This window comes from Mirounga angustirostris, unplaced genomic scaffold (genome assembly GCF_029215605.1).
Source record: "Mirounga angustirostris isolate CCGP_5_RB_7025 unplaced genomic scaffold, mMirAng1.0.hap1 SCAF_12, whole genome shotgun sequence".
Lineage (NCBI taxonomy): Eukaryota > Metazoa > Chordata > Mammalia > Carnivora > Phocidae > Mirounga > Mirounga angustirostris.
Genome location: NW_026991720.1, coordinates 89,315,712 through 89,333,228, shown reverse-complemented (window position 1 = coordinate 89,333,228; position 17,517 = coordinate 89,315,712). Strand labels below are relative to the sequence as shown.

The 17,517-nt window shown below is 35.5% G+C and overlaps 1 protein-coding gene and 1 pseudogene across 4 annotated transcripts in view; one reads left to right on the top strand and one right to left on the bottom strand.

The window, feature by feature from the left end:
• The window catches only part of COG5 (component of oligomeric golgi complex 5), a 307,029-nt gene that overhangs the window by 116,506 nt on the left and 173,006 nt on the right, over positions 1 to 17,517 (top strand). The gene's annotated exons all lie outside the window — the stretch shown is intronic.
• Positions 7,860 to 8,416, bottom strand: LOC123835699 (large ribosomal subunit protein uL11-like; annotated as a pseudogene). The gene has a single exon (XR_006788810.3). The product of XR_006788810.3 is annotated as a large ribosomal subunit protein uL11-like (transcript).

Genomic DNA, 17,517 nt, shown 5'->3' with positions numbered 1-17,517 from the left:
TCTCTTGGTTTTATTCCACTGGTCTGTATGTCTGTCTTTATGCCAGTACTGTGTAATAAATTTTGAAATCCAGAAGTGTGAGACCTCCAGCTTTGTTCTTTTCCAGGTTTGCTTTGGCTATTCAGGGTCCCTTGAGATTCCATATGAATTTTAGGATGACCTTTTCTATTTCTCCAAATGTAACATGGGGATTTTGAAAGGGATTGCATTAAATCTGTAAATTATTTTGGGGAGTAATTATATCTTAACAATATTAATTCTTCCAGTCAATGAACCCTGGAAGTCTTTCCATTTATTTTCATCTCAATTTCTTTCATCAGTGTTTTGTTGTTTTCAGAGTATGTCTTTCATGTCCTTGGTTAAGCTAATTTCTAAGTATTCTTTTTGATGCTATTATAAGTGGGATTAGAAATTTTTATTTTCAGATTGTTCAGTGTTAATGTATAGAAATGCAGTGATTTTTGTGTGTCATTTCATATCCTGTAACTTTGCTGAATTAGTTTATTCTAACTCTGTGTGTGTGTGTAATCTTTAGGTTTTTGCATATAAGATCATGTTTGTGAGAAGAGATAATTTTACTTCTTCCTTTCTAATTTAGATGCCTTTTATTCCCTTTTCTTGCCTAATTGTCCTGGCTAGGACTGCCAGTACTATGTTGAATAGAAAAGATAGAAAGTGGTTTTTTTTTTTTTGTAGAATTTTCTTACTGCAAAAAATGGTGCGTCCTTCTCTCTTTTTTTTTTTTTTTTTAAGATTTTATTTATTTATTTGACACAGAGAGAGACAGCGAGAGAGAGAACACAAGCAAGGGGAGTGTGAGAGGGAGAAGCAGGCTTCCCACGGAGCAGGGAGCCCGATGCGGGGCTCAATCCCAGGATCCTGGGATCATGACCTGAGCCGAAGGCAGACGCTTAACGACTGAGCCAGCCAGGTGCCCCTCTTTTTTTTATAGTACAGGACAACGGTATATGTAATATAAATATAATATGACTTTACAAATCCCCATTTTTCTAGTTTGAATTGTTATTTAAAGAGAAAAGACTTATTTTCAAGAGGAGGGTTTCTTACAAGGCTATTTTGATACCTTTTTTTTTTTTAAGGTAACCCTTGTTAGATGAGATACTTACACTGAAACTATTGCCTTTTAGTAAATGTATTATAGTACTCGCCTTCTGGGCTATATTCATGTTAAATTCTTTTTTCAGGGTCCTAAAATTATACCCCCGGTAGATTAGATGTCTCGCAATTTGTTAATTCCGTGTGTGTGTGTGTGTGTGTGTGTGTCTGTTCATTATATCAGTTACTTTTGAATTGCCAAAATGTTTTCCAGCTTGGCATATTTTATCAGCTTGAATTTTATTTTATCCTTGCAGTACTTTGTCTAATCGCCTTGTGCTTAATTTTTCAACTTCAGTAACTAAAAAGCAGCTATTTTTATAGCGCATTTTGGTCTTTTCACTTGACATATTTCCTTGATGATTCTTTTTGTGCTTAAGATTTAATGCTTATGCTGAAGTATATGTTGGAGAAGTAACTTGATTTCTGAGACTTGCTTTAAAGTGCTCCAGCAAAACAAGCAAATGGTAGAGTGGGGGTGTAGACAAAATAAGATTAGTAACATGAAGAGAGTTGTTGAAACTCAGTGATAAGGTACAGGGGGCCCATTATACCATTCTTTCTTTTTTATTGAAATTTTTATAATAAAATGTTAGAGAGAATACATAAAATTACTGTTGAAAATAATAGTTCTTCAGGCTCGATGGTTTGGAGGCTGACCTTTATTTAAAAACCAGTATGGCAGGGGCGCCTGGGTGGCTCAGTTGGTTAAACGACTGCCTTCGGCTCAGGTCATGATCCTGGAGTCCCGGGATCGAGTCCCGCATCGGGCTCCCTGCTCAGTGGGGAGTCTGCTTCTCCCTCTGACCCTCCTCCCTCTCATGCTCTCTGTCTCTCATTCTCTCTCTCTCAAATAAATAAATAAAATCTTTAAAAAAAATAAAATAAAATAAAAAATAAAAAATAAAAACCAGTATGGCAAATGGTAGGACGTTTCTAGTAATTAACAGTACCTTGATGGTAAGATCATCAAATTTGATAATGCCCCCAGTAAAAATAGTCTTTCATATATTATAGACTCTGTACTTCAGTGACTTTTTCCATTTTATTATTTTGAAAATTTTCAAACTAGAGAAAACTGGAAAGAATAGTGAAGTGAATACCCTTTTACCTATAACGTAGATATACCAGTTAGAAAACTTTGGCTATGTTTCTTTTATTTGTATAGATGCCCTTCCTGATTTTCTGCCTGGCTTAACTATAACTATAGATTTTCCTATTTCTCTCATTTTTATTAGTTTTCGCTACACATGTATTGAACTCTGATATTATGTGCAAAACCCCTTAGATGTATTAGGTTTACTATGGCTGCTGTAACAAATTACCACAAATTTGATCACCTAACACCAATTTATTTTCTTACATTCTGGCGGTTAGAAGTCTGAAAAATGTGTTATGGCACTAAAATCAAAGTGTTAGCAGGGTTAGTTCCTTCTGCAGGCTAAAGGAGAGGGTCCATTTCCTTGCCTTTTCCAGTTTCTAGGGGCTCTTCTTATCCCTTGGGTCATGGCCGTGCATCCCATCACCTTTTCTTCCTCTTGGTACCATTCTCACATTGCCATCTTCTGTAGTCACATCTCCCTCAGCCCCCCTCTTGTAAGGACATTTATGATTACATTGGGCCCACCCAGATAACCCAAGATAATCTCCCCATTTTAAGATCCTTAATTTTTCACATTTGCACAGACCCTTTTACCATGTAAGGTAGCATATTTACAAATTGTGAAGATCGGGATATGGATATCGTTGGGACATTGTCAATGGCAAAACTCCCTAAATTAATCTACAGATTCAGTGCAATCCTCCTCAAAATCCCAACTGGGGTTTTTGCAGAAATTGACAAGATGATCCTAAAATTCATATTGAAAAGCAAGCAACCCAGAATAGCCAAAACAAGTTTGAAAAAGAATAGTCAAAATCAACTTGAAAAAGAACAAAGTTGGGGAAACTTCCTGATTTCAAAACCCACCATAGGGCTACAGTAATTAAGATAGTCTGGTAGTGGCATAAGGATAGACATACAAATCAATGGAATACAATTTAGAGTCCGGAAATAAACTCTCACACTCATAGTGAGTTGACTTTTTACAAAGATGTGAAGACAATTCAATGGGGAATGAGTACTCTTTTCAACAAATGGTGCTAGGACAAGTGGATATCCATATGCAAACAAGCGAATTTGCATCTCTTTCTTACACCAAGCAAAAGAACTCAAAATGTATCATAGACTGAAATATAAGAGCTAACCCAAAAACTCCTAGAAGAAAACAGGAGTAAATTTTTGTAACTTTGATTTCTTAGATATGACACCAAGAGGATAAGTGACAAAAGAAAAAATAAATTGTACTTCATGAAAATTAAAAACTTTTGTCCTTAAAGGACACCGTTAAGAAAGTGAAAATAAGACACCATCAAGAAAGTGAAAAGACAGTCCACAGAATGGGAGGTAATATTTCTAAGTCGTGTATTTAAGGTCCTTGTATGCAGTATATATCAAGAATGCCTACAACTCAAAGAAGACAACCCAACTAAAAAATGGACAAAGGACTTGAATAGATGTTTTTCAAAGTAAGGTACACAAATGGCCAATAAGCACATGAAAAGATGCTCAACATTATTAGTCATTAGGGAAATGCAAATCAAAACCGCAACAAAATACCACCTCACACCTACTAGAATGGCTAAAGTAAAAAAGACAATAACAAGTGTTGGTGAGAATGGGTAGAAATTGGAACTCTCATATCTTGCTGATAGGAATGCAAAATGGTGCAGCCACTTTGGAAAATAGTTTGCCAGTCCCTTCAAATGTTAAGCACAGTTATCATACAACCCATCAGTTCTACTCCTAGTACCTAAGAGGAATGAAAACATAGTCTTCACAAAAGCTTATGCATGAGCATTCATAGCAGCATTATTATAGCTCACAGTGAGCAACAACCTAAATGTACATCAACTGATGATTAGATAAATAAACATGGCACATCTATACATGGAATATTATTTGGCAATAAAAAGGAATGAAGTATTGATACATGGTGCATCAGGGGTTAACTTTGAAAACATTATGCTAAGTGAAAGAAGCCAATCACAGAAGACCAAATTGTGTTGTTCTGTTTATATTAAATATTCAGAATAGGTAAGTTCATAGAGACAGACAATACATTAATGGTTGCCTGAGACCAGGGCAGAGTGGGTTGGGCAGGGAGAAGCACAAATAGGAAGTGACTGTTAATAGGAATAGAGTTTCTTTTTGAAGTGGTAGCAATATCGTGGTGATGGTTGTACAGCTCCATGAATACTTGTCCGTGTGTGTGTGTGTGTGTGTACACATATACACTTCAAATGGGTGAATTTGATGGTATATGAAATATATCTCAAAAATATTAAAAATTAAAAAAATACCTAACAGATGATTTCGTAAAAACATCTGAAAGTGCACCATAATTATACTTAGAAGAAACATTAGGTTATTTTGGCTTTCGAATTTTCTTTACCTTTTATAATTAGTAACAACATGTATACATAGTATATATGGTATGACCAGGGTTTCATGTATCATCTAGCTACTCAAAATTTCCTAGAACTATTGAAGGGCTAATTCAGGACTTTTGCAGTTAGAAATATCCCACTCATTCCACTCCACACTCATATTATGCTTGCCAGAGCTGTACCAAGATCATAGTTTATTTAATCTTTTTGAAAGTTTAAGATATGATTCTTCCATAAAGATTCTATATAGTATAATTTGTGTGTGTGTGTGTGTGTATATATATATATATATATATATATCTGATATATTTTAGGTTAAAATTTTGAGTAATACTTTTAGGAGTATTCTAGTGCTTAGTATCTTTCATTGTACAGTTGGTTTGTTATGTATAATTCTTGTATTTTTTTGTAATATAGAGCAGACAGACAAGAAATGCTAATGGTGGAATTGACATCATGATCTTAATTTTATTAGCAGAATATCTGATTCCTGTGCTTTAAGCTCAAATAGTTTTTTTGTTCCACTTTCCTAACTCCTCTTTATAAGCATAATTCATTCATTGTGAAAATTGTATGTAGTAGCTCAAGAGCTCTTTAGCTAAAAGAATACGGAACTTGCTGGTAATGGGCCAGTGAATGTTGTATAGATTAAATGGCTTATCCTGCAGCTGCTGTGCATGTGGAACCTTCATTGACTTTAATTCTCAATTAACTCATTTGGTCTATAGCTTCAGGCCTAAACTGGGGGTTGATTGAAGATGGGGGGAAAAATGACTATATCAGAGAGTGGATATATTAGTTTCGTCAGGCTACTCTAACAATAATTACCACAAACTGAGTGGTTTAAAACAACAGAAACTTATTCTTTCGCAGTTCTTGGGGCTAAAAGTCTGAAATCAAGGTATTGGTAGGGCCATGCTCTCTCTGAAGACTCTAGGGGAAGAATCTTTCCTTGGCTCTTCTAGCTTTTGGTGGTTGCTGGAAATCCTTGTGTTTCTTGGTTTATAGATGCATCATTCCAGTCTCTGCCTCTGTCTTCACATGGCCTTCTTTCCTGTGGGTCTCTGTGTTTTTACATGACATTTTCCTTTCTGTGTGTCCAAATTTCCCTCATTTTATAAGAACTCCAGTCACTGGATTAGGCCCACCATAATCCAGTATGACTTCCTTTTCACTTAGTTACATCTGCAAAGAACCTTTTTCCAAATAAGGTCAAATTTATAGGTACTAGGTGCTAAGCCTTTATTTTTTAGTTTTTATTTTTTTTAAGGTTTTATTTATTTATTTGACAGAGACCTAGCAAGAGAGGGAATGCAAGCAGGGGGAGTGGGAGAGGGAGAAGCAGGCCTCCCGCCGAGCAGGGAGCCCGATGTGGGGCTCGATCCCAGGACCCTGGATCATGACCTGAGCCGAAGGCAGACGCTTAACGACTGAGCCACCCAGGCGCCCCGGTGCTAAGCCTTTATTATGTAATTTTATGGGACACAATTCAATCCATAATGAAAGAGTATGTTTTGTTTTAAGATATATTTAACTATCAAGTTGTGAAATAATTTGTTAGTGCAATGTTTTCACAGAGAATTAACATGAAGTGAATTAGGAGCAATGAAAGATAAAGAGAAGGAATTATCAAGCTTGGGCCATTGTCAACTTTGATGTATAATCCTCCTCTCTTGAATTCCCTGTTAGTTTGGGCCCCTCCACTATTCTCCTTACCTCCCTACCTTCGGCCCCTCACTTGGACTCCAGTGTGGTCTATGTACACATCGCTTTTGGAGAGAGGTTTTAAAGTGTTCATGGTCAGAATGGATGAAATTACTTTAAGATGAGAGGAATTACCTTTTGTGGCCAGGCTTCTCAGGTAGGCCCTCACTACCTCAGTACAAAACTCAAAACACATGTAGCAAGTAGTAGTTAGAGATCAGTGGGATATTTTTCTGAGTCTGTGACCACTGTCAGATTCTTAAGTACCTCAGCTTTACCCAGCACTCCAGTTCCTAACTGAAGCTCTCCTTATCTGTCAGTCAGGATTCCTACTTGAGGCCAGGTGAATCTACTTCGGCTAGTTACGCCGAAAGGAATAATGAGATTTTAGAGAATGTATGAGGACAACAAAGCTTTAGAAGGCCAAAGAATCAAACTTTGATGTTGAACCTCCAGATAATTGAAATATTCAGTCACCCTTATGGGACTGTTCTGTTAATCCTGTTTGTGTCATTTCCCAAATCCTGTCTTTATAGCTTAATAGTTGTGAAATTGGGTAAGTTAATTAACTGCTCTGTGTATCAGTTTTATTGTCTTTAAAGTGGAATAGATAACACTGTTTAGACACATAGTGTATTAATTTTCTAGGGTTGCTGTAACAAAGTACCACAAACTGGGTGGCTTAAATAACAGGAATTTATTCTGGGGGCTGGAAGTCCAAAATCAAGATATCGGTAAGGTTGGTTTCTTGTAAAGGAAGAATCTGTTCAATGCCTCTTCTCTACTTCTGGTGATTTGCTGGCAATCTTTGGAGTTCCTTGGCTTGTAGAAGCATCGCCCCAATCTCTCCCTTCATCCTCACATGGTGTTCTCCCTGTGTGGGTAACTACGTCCAATTTTTCCCTTCTTAATAAGGACATCAGTCACAATGGGTTAGGGGCTTCATTTTAACTAATTACATCTGAAACTACCATATTTCTGTAAAAGGTCACATTCTGAGGTACTGGGAATTAGGACTTCAACATATGAATTTTGGGGGACACATTTCAACCTATAACAAACACATAGTAAACATTATATGAATGTTAATTATTGTTGTTATTCTGATAACTAGTTGTATTATGACTAATCTTTTTTCTTCTGTGTGCTGCGTCTGTATGGATTAGAGAGTAAATATTCTTAGAGTTAACTTTAATTCTGTGGACCTTAATATACAAACTTCATGTTGTTTCTTCACAGTAAGGACTCTTCATAGAATGGGTATATGATTTTCCTGTAGCCATGTGATATTTCTTGTGTTTTTTAGGAAAATTCAGATACAGAATAAAAATTAATAATGCGAGAAGTTGTTACATCTCACGGATGGGAGAGAAGGAGAGAGATTGATTCTCTGATCATAGATTTTTACCTAATAGGTACTGTTCATACAAAAGTAAGATATATGGCTCTGTATCTTTCTCATTTTTTATATTCTTGCTTCTTAGTGCTTTATACTATATAAACATGATCCTTTACTGACCAGATCTTTAAAGGAAAACAAAGGATTTTTTTTTTTTTTGCTTGTTAAATGATCCTTTATTGAAACATTTTCCTTTGTAGTTAACTAGCTGGGCATTCCACCGCACCACTGTTGATGTCATCTATGATGTCATGAGGGTGGCAGCCATCCACATTGCAGCCCACAGACTGGGCAGTCCTCAGGATCTCTTTAATGGTTCCAGAGAGTTCTCTGGCTAAAGATCGGTGTCGCATCTGTCGGGCAATATTGACAATCTCATCAAAAGTGGTATTTCCACTGTGCTTAATGTTTTTCTGCTTCTTTCTGTCTCTTGGTGGTTCCTTGAGGGCTTTGATAATCAGGGCAGAGGCAGAAGGTACCACTTCAATCTGGGCCTGTCTGTTCTGAATGGTCAGTTTCACTGCAATCCTTAGACCCTTCCAATCACCGGTTGCCTTGGCGATGTCATCACCAACCTATTTTGGAGACAGTGGACTCATCTTCGGGGCCAGGGCAGACGTGGCACCGACTTCGCCACTGGTGCACCTCAGGTACATGACTTTGGTCTCGTTGGGGTCGAACTTAGGCAGCATGGCGGAGGTGGCTGGTGTCGGATGAACCCGTATTCCGGACAAGCGAAGAAAGTTGCACCTTTGCCTCCCCGAGCCGAAAGCCAAAAGCGAAAACAAAGGACTTCTATCAGTGGATTTATATGGATTTTGTTTCTTTTAAGCATTGCATCTAAGCCATTCTGGTAGAATTACTATGTTTTCTTAAGTGTGTTCCATGAGTGCTGGTTCTGCTAGATTTTCTGCAATTTGAGGAACAAAAACGGGATAAAGAGATTTGGGAAATATTATATAGTGTGTGCCTCTTTTGGATGTTCCTGCTGCTGATTCATGGTTCTGAGGAGTACTATATAGTAAAGAAACCTGCTTTATTTTGTGTTTACCTGGCATTTCCTAAATGTGTGTATCACAGCACCTTTTAGTACAGTTCAGAGTAAGTGTTTACTAAACATTTAATTTTTGAGAGCTTGGACCTGAGTATCCTCTAGTATCCATAATTAGGAATTATATAATTGTTTTTTGGTATCTGAGAACAAAATCTTTTAATGTATAAGCAGATTGTTAAACCTTTTTGTAGGATAACTGTCTGGATTATAGTTGTGTTTTCTAGTTTGCCAACAAAGCTATATTTTAAATGTTTTTGAAGGTAGGATTGGTGTCTGTTGTCCACATATAGATAGTACCTAGCACATAGGAGGCATTTAAATGGCTGAAAGAGAAAAGCAAAGTCGTACAGATCCTTCTTAACATCTTTCATAAATAAGATGAAGAGGGAAAATGACTTTTTTGTTGAATAAGCTTGGTAGTTCTGTTTGATGTATTTTCTGTTGCAGTCTTTCCTTAATTAAAAAAAAAACAGCTTTATTGAGGTATAATTGATAGACAGTAACCTGCACCTGTTTAAATTGTACAATTCAATAAATTCTGACATGTTTATATGCTGAGAAACCACAACACAATCAAGATGACATTCTCCTCACCTCCAAAAGTTTCCATGTCAGGACTCTCTTCTCCCCTCCCTGAAATTCCCTCCCATCCCCAGGGAACCACTGACCTCCATTCTAGCTTGCACTTTCTAAAATTTTATAAATAGAATCCTATAACACGTGCTCCTTTTTTTGTCTGGCTTCTTTCACACAGCATGAATATTTGAGAGTTGTCTATATTGGTTTGGTGTACAGTCATTCATTCATCAGATTCCTTTTGTAACCTTTTAATATCTTTAGTTTCTTTAGTGATGTCATCTCTTTCAGTCCTGATATTGGTAATGTGTGTGTTTTCTTTTTTTCTTACTCAGTTTAGTTAGAAGTTTTCAGTCTTATTTATCTTCTAAAAGAATATGCTTTTGGTTTCCTTGATATTCTCTGTAGTTTTAGATTTCTACCTTATTCTTCATTATTTCATTTATTCTGTTTTGGATTTAGTTTGGGTTTTTTTCCAGTTTTTTTTTTTTTTTTAAGGTGGAAACGGAGTTTATCTATTTGAAAATTTTTTTCTAATATAGGCCTTCAGTGCTCTAAATTTCCATTTAAGTATTGCTTTGGCTGTATCCTGGAAACTTTGCTATGTTGGTGTTTTCATTTTATTTAGTGTTTTCTCTTTAATTTCCTCTTTCATGATGGGGATTTTTTGAGACGTTACTTTGTTTTAAATATTTAGAATTTTTTAAAGCTATTGTGTTTTGAATATTTAGAATTTAGAATTTGAATGTTCAGAGTTTTCTAGGGATCTTTATGTTGTTGACTTCTAACCCATCCTATTCGAAAAACATATGTTGTGTGAACTGAGACCTTTTACATTTATTGAAACTTGATTTAGGCCCAGAATGTTGTCTTATTTGGTAAATAATTCTTTTACACTTGAAAAGAATGTGCCTTCTGATGTCATGTGGAATGTTCTATAAATATCAATTGGGTCAAGCTGGTAGATAGTCTTGTTCAGGTCTTTCAGTGCTTAGATTTACTGTCCTCTTGTTCTGTCAGTTCTTGAAGAAGTGTTTTAATCTCTCACTGTATTTTCCAACTTGATCATTTCTCCTTGCAGTTCTATCAGTTTCTTCACTGTGTATTTTGAATCTTATTACATGCATAAATGTTTAGGAATGTGATGATTTCGATGATTTGAGCCTTTTATTATCATGAAATGACATCTCCTTCTTACTATTCCTTGCTTTGAAATCTACTTTTAAAAACATTAACATAATCAATGTAGGTGTTTTTGATTAGTATTAGTTTTATATATCTTTTTCTGTCACTTTGAATTTATTCATGTTTTCAGTGGGTTTTTTGTAGGCTGTGTATAGTTTGTTCCTTTTTCTTAAATGCAGTTTTATAATATCTGCATTATAATTGGGATATTTATGCAACTTAGATTTCATTTCATTATTGGTGTGATTGGGTTTAATGCTACCATCTTGCTAATTGTTTTCTGTGTTGTATCATCTGTTTTCTATCATTTTTGTTTATGTATCATCTGTTCATTGCCTCCCTTTTTTCTGCTTTCTTTTAGAGTATTATGAGACATTTTATCTCATTTGTTGGCTTATTATATATAATCTCTGTGTTATTTTGTAGTAAACATCTTTAAATTATCAAAGTTTCTTTCCTTGTATTCTGAGAAGAAACTCCCCATAATTATGATGTATTATTCTTTTTATATATTCCTAGATTCTGTTTGCTAATATTTTGTTGAGGATTTTTGTATCTATGCTCTTGAGGCAGATTGTACTAGTTTTATTATTATTTTAAAAATGTCTTTGGCTTTTGTATCAGGGTAATCAGATTTGCTAATATTTTGAGAATTTTTGTATCTGTGCTCTTAAGGGGCGGTACTGTTTGTAGTGTTCTTTTTTTGTCTAATTTTGGGAAGTGTTCTATCATTGTGTAGAATTGGATTCTTTATTTCAATGACACTGAAACCACCTTGGCTTATAGATTTCTAATTTAGAATGTTTTGAACTACAGATTCAGTTTTTTGTTTTTTTTTTAAAGATTTTATTTATTTATTTGAGAGAGAGAGAGAGAGTGAGAGAGCACAAGAGGGGGGAGCGGGAGAGGGAAAAGCAGACTCCCCGCTGAGCAGGGAGCCCGATGCGGGACTCGATCCCGGGACTCCAGGATCATGACCTGAGCCGAAGGCAGTCGCTTAACCAACTGAGCCACCCAGGCGCCCCACATTCAGTTTTTTAAATAGAGATCTGTTCAGATCATCTTGTATGAGTTCTGATAGTTTCATCTAAGTTGTAGAGCTATTCATAGTATTCCACTGTCCTTTGAATGCTGTGAAGTCTATAGTGGGTGAGATCTTTTTCACTCCTGTTTTTGGTAATTTGTTCTGCTTTCTTCTTTGTTGGTCTCACTAGGGCTTTGTTAATTTTATTGATGCTCCCAAAGAATTAACTTTTGGTTTGATTGATTTTCTGTTATTTTTGTTTTCAATTTCATTGATTTCTTGTTTATTCCCTTCTCCTTGTTTTTTGTTTATTTTCCTTTTTTTTTCTAGTTTCTTGTGGCAGTAGCTTGCATTATTGATTTGAGACCTTTCTTTTTTTCTAATTACACGTTAAAAAAAAACCAAAACCCCACATTTAGTGTTATTAAATTCCCCCTGACTGCTGCCTTAGTTGAATCCCAAAGATTTTGATGTTGTATTTTCATTTTCATTCAGCTTAGTATCTTTTAAAAAAATTTCCTCTGAGATCCTTTGTGAGCCGTTGATCATTTAGAAATGTATTGTTTTGGGGCGCCTGGCTGGCTCAGTTGGTAGAGCATGCAACTCTTGATCTCAGGGTTGTGAGTTTGAGCTCCATGTTGGGTATGGAGATTACTTAAAAAAAAAAAAAAAAAAAAAAAACCTTTAGAAATGTGTTGTTTAATTTCCAAATGTTTGGGAAATTTACAGTTATTTGTCTGTTATTCTTAGTTTGATACCATTATGATCAAAGAACATATTCTGTATGATTTCAGTAATTTTAAATTTAAAATATTTGTGTTATGACCCAGAACATGCTCTGTTTTGGTTAATGTTCTATGTATAGTTGAATAGAATATGTATTCTGTTTTTGTTGGGTGGAGTGCTCTGTAGATGTCAATTAGATACCTTTGGTTTTTGGTGGTGCTCATTTTTTTAATATCCTTGCTGATTTTATCTAGTGTTTCTCCACTTATTGAGGGAGAGATAGACACTTACTTCTGCTCAGGTACTGAGTGGAAGGTAGGCACTGACTAAAACACCTGACATACATCTTCCTGGAGGGCAACAAAGGAGGTTTGTATAAATCCATGTTTTAGAAAGTCAGGGGGGAAAAAACAACTGTGCCCAGAGGAAAGATAGAAAATACACTGTCGTTTTTTGGCCCTGGGCAATTTTTTTGTGCTAGCTGAAACAAAGAGTAAGATTTAGGAAAGAAAAACTAATCCTTTATTTTAATAGTAAGTTTTTTTTTCCCATCTTGCAATGAGAGCCAGGAAAAAAAAAATAGAGCTTTTGATGCCAAATTTTCATGAAGCTTTGAGGAACAAGAGAGATCAACATACCCTGAGAACTGCCTTGGGCTTGAAATGTGGGGATTCAACCAAGAGTTCACTTAAACCTGAAGATATTCTGTGCATAGTAGAAGCAGTAAGATCAATTAAGGCTTGGTTAGAAAAGTACAGATTTTACCTTTATTATTATTATTTTTTGTAATACTGAACTCTTGAAGAGTATCTGTTTTTTAGGGCCCTTTGCCTTCCCTCCATGGAAAAAAAAAAAGAGGAGCAACTAACACCCTGTTTATAAAATTAGTAACTTAGTTACATGTAGTTCTTGATATTTTATAAAACCTTCTTCATGCATATTATCTCATTTGATCCATACAAGCCTGTGAGATTTGTAACACAGGACTTCTCATCTTTAGCAATCTCAGGTTAAGGGATTTTTCTCAGGTTGTAGTATTGAGTAGAATAAAGTTTAGGTGTTTTCATTCCTACTTGATTCTTTCACATCATACATTGCCTTTGAAAGTATGTACCTGTTTTCTGTAAAATGAGTAGAATGACTTTAATTAAAAGATTTTATTGATTTTATAAGTATTCCAAAGATCATGTACTACTTCATTTTACATAAAGATAAATTTAAAATACTATAAAAAGTTTTAATAGATTTCAAACATTGATTTAATTATTAACCTCCTCTTACATAAACTTGTTTTTTAATATCCTTTGATTAATGGCCAGTTGAGAATTACAAATTTTTATATGTTTTTAATGGTAACTTATGTGTTTGATTTCAAATTTTTTCTCCATTCTTTTTTTATTTTATTATTTTTTCATTAGAAAAATTAAAAATTGTATATCTTAATAGTTGTGAAATTTCTCTTGTGATTCATTTGGCTATTTTCCCCCATAGTTGGAATAAGTATTATATTTTGTTTAAAAAATTTTTTTCTACGATGGGTTTATAATGTGGTGAGAAGATATCATTACTTTTTCCTATTTGTTTAGTTATGTTTTGGTTGTCATACACTAACATCTTACACATTTTATTTATTTATTTTATGTTTTTGTTTGTGTTTTTTTTTTTTAGAGAGAGAGCGAGCTTGGTGGGTGGGAGTGGGGAGGGACTGAGTGAGAGAGAATCCGAAGCATGCTCCATGCTCATCACAGAGCCAAATGTAGGGCTCTATCTCACAACCCTGAGATTATGACCTGAGCCAGAATCAAGAGAGTCGAAGGATTAACCAGCTGAGCCACCCAGGCACCCCTCTTATACATTTTAAACCTATGTTATTTTGTTCTCTATTTCCTGTGTCATCATTACTTTTTTATAATTTTGCTTTATAATTTCGTCATGTTTTGTTTTTTTATGTTATACATTATTGAAATTACACTGCAATTGTACATTAACATTTTTCTTTAAAATATTTTTCCTAAAGGCGTTTTTTATCATCAGGTTCAGGGTATTTACTTAAATATGATTAAAATATGTCAACCAGAAAAATAAAACACTTTATACATGTAGAGTGAGGAAATGAAAATCAAAATTTGTGTGTAGTTGTCTTTGTTGGTATTTTGTTGGAATTTTTGACAGAATTTCTAACTATATGTGTTTTCTTTTCTTTTTTTTAAGATTTATTTAGTTGCACATGGGTGAGCAGGGGGAGGGGCCAAGGAAGAGGGAAATAAGCAGACTCCCTGCTGAGCAGGGAGCTGGACACGGGGCTGGATCCCAGGACCCTGAGATCATGACCTGAGCCAAAACCCAAGAGTTGGATGCCCAACTGACTGAGCCACCCAGGCACCCCAAATTTATGTGTTTTCTAATGTTTCTTTAGTGAAAAAAAGTTTTTTAAATGAATAGAGGGGCAGCTGCACGGCTGAGTTTGAAGAGCATGGGACTCTTGATCTCTGGGTTATGAGGTGAAGCCCCATGTTCAACATAGAGCATACTTAGAAAAAAAAAAGCCAACCAAACAAACAAAATGAACAGAGAGGTGTGTGTGTGTGTGTGTGTGTGTCTTTAAAACAGTTTTTAAAACTATACTGGACTATCTCAGGTTTGTTACAAATAGCAAATAAGGATTCTGTTATAGTATCATTATTATCGTTATCATTATTGATTTGAGTACCTTCAGTAAGTGGAGGCCCAGATCTTATTGTTGACTGGATAAATTAATTCCATCAGTAATATAATCCTGCAGCATCCATGTTGTTTGGTAGTGTTTTATGGTTATTGTTTTCCTGGTTTTAATTTAAATTTATTATTTACCTCAGTATTCTCTAGTAATGGTGTTCTTTATATAACGTAAAATATGGTAGCAAGGAAGATTCATGTTCCACAGTGAATTAAAATGAGTCATTGTGATAAGTTTTTTTTTTTTTTAAAGATTTTATTTATTTATTCATGAGAGACAGAGAGAGAGAGAGAGAGAGAAGCAGGCTCCCAAGGAGCAGGGAGCCTGATGCGGGACTCGATCCCAGGACCCTGGGATCATGACCTGAGCCGAAGGCAAACGCTTAACCATCTGAGGCACCCAGGCGCCCCATTGTGATAAATTTTGATCTTAAAATACAACTTATCTTGATTTAAAGATAAAATTTTTGTAGAATCGATTTTAAAATGACAGTTTTCCTTTTCAGATTATTATTCACCAGTTTGCCAGATAATCCTTTATATATCACTGCCTTGCTTTTGTAAAAGGTGGGCTCTAGTCTGAAGTTTATAATCAGGGCTGTGTAGAAGAAAAAAGGTGGAGCTTTAAATAATATAATTGTATGATTATATTTTCAAAACGGTCTCAAGAAGTACTATTCTAAATAACTAAAAATTAATTAACAAGCTGGGAAAATATTCATAGCAAATATGGGTAAACAATGAATATTAATATATAATTAATACAAAGCAATATAAGAAGATAAAGGAGTAAAAATTATTTAGAGATTCTCAAAAGGGTAAAATACAGGTAGTAAAAAATATCAGCTTCATCATTTAAAAATCATAGCAGGGGCGCCTGGGTGGCTCAGATGGTTAAGTATCTGCCTTTGGCTCAGGTCATGATCCCAGGGTTCTGGAATCAAGCCCCGTATCGGGCTCCCTGCTCAGCGAGGAGCCTGCTTCTCCCCCGCCCTCTGCTTGTGCTCTCTTGCTCTTTCTGTCAAATAAATAAATAAAATCTTTAAAAAAAAAAAATCATAGCAAACCATCAATAAGAACATACTTCTGGCAGCATATAAAATATTCAAAACAGTGATAATATCCAGCACCATCTCCAATTAAGTGACTCATTGGTTACTGGAAAAAATGTATAAAGTGGTATAGTCATTTTGAAAACTAGTTTGATAATTTGTATCAATAAACTTAAAAGTCTAACTTTGACTCAGTAATTCTTTGTTTCCCAAGGGAATAATTCTAGATATTTAAAATTTTATATGTAAAGATAAAATAGTTATTTATGATAAATAATTATTCCATCTTAGGTAAATGATTCAATAATTTTTGGTTCATTTATTTGGTGAAATATTGGGCAGCTATCAAAAATTGATATTTGTAAGGAGCATAATAGGATGGATGAATGCTTATAACACCAAGTTAGGCATTGTAGACAAGTGTAATTACAAATACAAACAGGAACAAAAGAATTCATGAGTAGATTAAAAAGGAAGATAAGATTTTAAAGGAATATAGTAGACATTTATTTTCACTTTTAAGCACAACCAAGATTTTAAGTATTTTAAGAACATCTGAAGGTTGCTTGAAATTTCTCGGAGGCACATACATATCTGAATTGTGCTCTTTGCAAAGTTTATGTGTAGGAGGGAGTCACTTTCATTGGTAAGTGACTATAGCCAGCTGCCCAGTTCCTGTATGTCAGTTTTTGCTTTTTCTGCTCTTTCTCAGATAAACATCCAGGGGAGGATATAGTCTATTTTGGTCCTACTTGAGAATTTGAAGATTCATAAATTTCTCAGACATAGGGTGGCTCAGATGGTTATGCATCTGCCTTTGGCTCAGGTCATGGTCCCGGGGTCCTGGGATCGAGTCCCGCATCGGGCTCCCTGCTCGGCGGGAAGCCTGCTTCTCCCTCTCCCACTCCCCTGCTTGTGTTCCCTCTCTCGCTGTACCTCTGTCAAATAAATACTATCTTAAAAAAATTTAAAAATAAGTAAATTTCTCAGACATAATCATGTATATTTCAATGATCCACTTGGCTTTTGTGGCCTCTATGTTGTGAGGTTATATAATTACTCCCTTTTGAAATGTTTTTCCTCTTTCTTTCTCTTTCTCCCTTTTTTTTTTTTTTTGAGAGAGAGTGTGTGAGAGCTGGGGTGGGGGAGGGGTAGAGGGAAAGGGAGAGAATCTTAAGCAGACCCCCTGCTGAGCCCAGACCCTAAGCAGGGCTCAATTTCCAGACTCTGAGATCATGACCTAAGCTGAAATCAAGAGTCATGCCACCCAGGCGCCCTGAAATGTTTTTCCAATTTCTAAGAATTCCTTAGTGAGCTTTTTTTTTTTTTTTTAAGATTTTATTTATTTGACAGAGAGAGACACAGTGAGAGAGGAAACACAAGCAGGGGGAGTGGGAGAGGGAGAAGCAGGCTTCTCTGCGGAGCAGGGAGCCCGATGTGGGGCTCGATCCCAGGACCCTGGGATCATGACCTGAGC